Consider the following 4,536-nt stretch of genomic DNA (forward strand, 5'->3'; position numbering starts at 1 on the left):
GTGGAAACAGGCTGGGGGTTTTGGCTGTCACCCTTCCCAGACAACTGAAAAGGCTATGGCTGGTAGAAAGGCTACAGTTCGTACATTTATGATACTACTATGAGGCCAGAGATTGAACCCAGGGCCTCACATGCTCTAGACTGATGAGGCCTAGCTACCCCTGAGCTCCACCGCCAGCTCCACATTTACACTTGTGCTACCCAGACAGGCAGACTGCAGCTAATGCAGACGTCCTTGGGAAGCATCACCTGTGCTGTTCTCCTTGAAACATGCGGGCTTCACAGCTGCTGGCCTTGCATTCTTTCCTCAACTCATTATGTCTGGAGTTCCCATCACCCTACCTTAGCACATGTTAAGTATTAATATCCCCATGCCTTGGTAGTAAACCACTGCCTCTTGGCTCCATGTCTGAAACTAGCTGGACACAGCTAAACTTATGTCCTCTGCGTTTAAGATACAAATTAGGTGGTCACTTTCCACACTGCTTCTGTATGGCTACAAGATATGTTATTACTAATGAAGTGGCTTCAAAATGCAGAAAGTTAAAAAGTGCCGCATGGTTGCCACCTATCACTTTCCCATTTGCAATGACTACAGAGAACATCAAGAGCACCCGGAAGGGTGGAGTCATAGGACAAAATGTTGGTGCTCCTGAGTGATTTTTACCATCAACCAGAGGGAGTTTAAGTGGGTCCAAACACAGTCTTTCAGCTAACACTCTACACCAAAGAGTAACTTGTTCGTGGATCCTTAAAGGACCCTGCTAACTAGGCCCAGATACCTGCCCACAATAATGGACAGATTAGTAAATACCTGTTGCTTTAAGATGCTAAGCTCATGGTGAATTGTTATCAGAAACAGATGGCTTATAATGTTGAATGTGGTAGATGCTAGATGCAGGATCAATTTAACGAGTCCTCCAAATTTCTGACATATGCAAAGGACAAAAAGAAGACTCAAATGGAGATGAAGGTTGAGTGTCTTATATGACACCTTATTTGAGGTATAGTCTTCATTATACAATAAGAACTAATAGTATCTATGTAGAGGTAACTGACCAAGGAGAGTTCATGTAGGAATGGTGAAGAATCTGAGGAATTGTGGCATTTAAGGGGCAAGAAGAGTATAGAAAAGCTTGTGATGGGGACCAAGAAGTCCCCATTAGCAGAATAAGCAACCAAGTGAAGGGAGAGGACTTTGTTGAGTGCAATGGTTCTCAAACTACCATGTAACAGATTGACTCACAGACTTGTGCACACTGTGACATTAGGAACTGGGAATCCCCAAACAGCTTATGAACTAGACTTGACTTGTCATGAACAAACATTCAAAACTGAAGGGCACAATTTTAGTTTTCTAGCATTTTAAAAAGTGTTATGAGTCCCCATCACTTTATCTTGTAATATCTGAGGCAGGCAGGGCCTCAGAGACACCTCAGCATGAGTTCTGTTTGATCCAATGTTTCCTACCCTTAATTTTCCTTCATAGTAATTAAAATAATATACTGCAGATTCTTTGAATAGAGGTCTCATGATAACTCGTCGCACAAATAGGTTATTTCAGCAGGGGTGGATCTGGGTCACAGAATAGCAGTTAATATTCGTGAGCTTATAATTCACAGTGGTGCTTACTTAAATCTTTCAATTTCTGGTTTCAAGTCAGTAGTCCCACGTGCTTTGGGAACTGTCTTTGTGGGTAGAAAGTTTCTTGTCGTCTGTTCTCTGTAGCGTTTATAGAAGAATGTGTACATGGGAAATGTGCAGACAATGCTTTTGCTGAGTTCAGCTTGTTAGGATGGGCAATGTTGATAGATTTGTATTGGCATACTACAAATACACACACTCTCCCTCCCTCCATCCCCCCTTCCTCCCTCTCTCTCTCCCTCTCTCTCTCTCTCTCTCTCTCTCTCTCTCGTTCTCTCTCTCTCTCTCTATTCCACACACACACACACATACACACACAAATATTTTTTATATTGATTTAAGTTTTATTTCATTATGATGAGAAAAGATACCTAATTTCAATTTATCTGAATTTGTTAACATTTAAAAACATATTTTAAGTAAGTAGAATTACATCACATTCTTCTTTCCCTTTTGTACCCCAACTCCTCCCAGAGACCCCCTTCAATACCTGCCATACTTTTCAATTTTTTTAAATTTTTTAAAAAAAGTTATTTTATTTTTATTTCACATTCTCTAAAATTTATAAAACATAGTAACAATAAAAATGAGAATTATAAAAGTTGTTTGACATAAAACAACAATCAATTGAACGGTCTTATGTAGATGCTTGTCTATAGCAATACTGAAAATACATATACTTTTCTCAATATAAATTTAAATAACTCCAAACATATTAACTGTATATTTTAAAATAATACATCACTGCTAGTTTATTTAAATGATCATAAATAGGTAAAATCTTTTGTTTGTTTGTTTGTTTGGTTTGGTTTTAGTAGAGCTTAAAATTTTGGCTTTTACTGTGGTACAAGCCCAAAATAAGAGCAATTTTTAGACATTGGATTTCATTGTAATAAAGCTGTACTTCAATGACCCTCACATCACCAAAGGATTTTACCTCTATCATAGCTAAGCTAAGAGTTGACAATTCTGTTGCACCAAGGAATGAATTGTAGGCACAATTTTTGGGCACATATTTCCTGCTATGGTCAAAGCTATTTGACTTGAGTGATTGTCTTCATTTGCAGCCCACAGAGAACAGGTTATATTCATTTAAGATAGGTGTATGTATTAAGATGGTCTATCCATGAAGTCATTCACCAACTGTTTCAATGAACAATGGTTCTGCTTAGAGGGTGGCACAGACATTAGGTTAGGGTAAGAATCTGGTTCATTGGCTGTGGTGATTTTGAAAAGTATTCATCTCAGAGAAAGAGTAACTTATACATTCCTCTTCTCCAAAATTGATACAGTAATTATAAATATCAAGCAAAGCATTCAGTCTTAACTCTTTGTTGTTCTCTTACAAGTCACCACCCAAATTAATTGTCTACATTTCTTTTGGCTGTATAAATACTTTTGAAATATGTAAGCTGTTCTGAAAACCATAGTATAGTGTGAAAACATTAAATAAACAATCCTACTAATAGAGAGGATGAGATAGGAGAAGCATGACTTCAAGACCATTATGTGGTACACAGCAAGACACTGTCACGTACTAACAAGCAAAAAGTATATATGGACTGTAGAATATTGGACATATTTCTCCAATTACCAAATTAGAGAGACTACTGGATAGCAGCCAACAAATTTCTAATCTTCATATTTTTGAATTTAAATTGATTAGGATATGTTGGTAATATCAATTTTCATATTAAGAGATATTAATAAAAAGTAATTGTTACTTCCTATTATTTTTGTTGCTAGAGGTGGAATTATGTTTCTGTGGGTTTGTTGAAAGATTACTTTCTTGCTTCTTCTAGGTTGTAGTTTTGCTCCTTATGTTAGTGTTTTCCATCTATTGTCCTTTGTAGGGCTGGATTTGTAGAAAGATATTGTGTAAAATTGGTTTTGTTATGAAATATCTTGGTTTCTCCATCTGTGGTAATTAAGAGTTTTGTTGGGTATAGTAGCCTGGGCTGGCATTTGTGTCCTCTTAGGGTCTGTATGACATCTGCCAAGTATCTTCTAGCTTTCATAGTCTCTGGTGAGAAGTCTGGTGTAATTCTGATAGGCCTGCCTTTATATATTACTTAACCTTTTCCCCTTAATGTTTTTAAAATTCTTTCTTTGTTTAGTGCATTTGGTGTTTTGACTATTATGTGACAGGAGGAATTTCTTTTCTGGACCAGTCTATTTGGAGTTCTGTAGGCTTCTTGTATGTTCATGGGCATCTTTCCTTAGGTTAGGGAAGTTTTCTTCTGTAGTTTTGTTGAAGATATTTACTGGCCCATTACCTTAGGAGTCTTCACTCTCTTCTATACCTATTATCTTTAGGTTTGGTCTTCTCATTGCGTCCTGGATTTCCTGGATGTTTTGGGTTAGGAGCTTTTTGCTTTTTGCGTTTTCTTTGACTGTTGAATCAATGTTTTTTATGGTATCTTATGCCCCTGAGATTCTCTCTTCTGTCTCTTGTATTCTGTTGGTGATGCTTGCATCTATGGCTCCTGATTTCTTTCCTAGGTTTTTTATCTCCAGGGTTGTCTCTCTTTCTGATTTCTTTATTGTTTTTATTTCCATTTTTAGATTCTGGATGGTTTTACTCATTTCCTTTACCTGTTTGATTGTGTTTTCCTGTAGTTCTTTAAGGGATTTTTGTGTTTCCTCTTGAAGGGCTTCTAACTGTTTACCTGTGTTCTCCTGTATTTCTTTGAGGGAGTTATTTATGTCCTTCTTAAAGTCCTGTATCATCATCATGAGAAATGATTTTAGATCTGAATCTTGCTTTTCTGGTGTGATGATGTGTCTAGGACTTGCTATAGTGGGAGAATTGGGTTCTGATGATGTCAAGTATGTCAAGTAACCTTGGTTTCTGTTGCTTATGTTCTTATGCTTGCCTCCTGCCATCTGGTTA

Source organism: Mastomys coucha, unplaced genomic scaffold (genome assembly GCF_008632895.1).
Source record: "Mastomys coucha isolate ucsf_1 unplaced genomic scaffold, UCSF_Mcou_1 pScaffold7, whole genome shotgun sequence".
NCBI classification, from domain to species: Eukaryota; Metazoa; Chordata; class Mammalia; order Rodentia; family Muridae; genus Mastomys; species Mastomys coucha.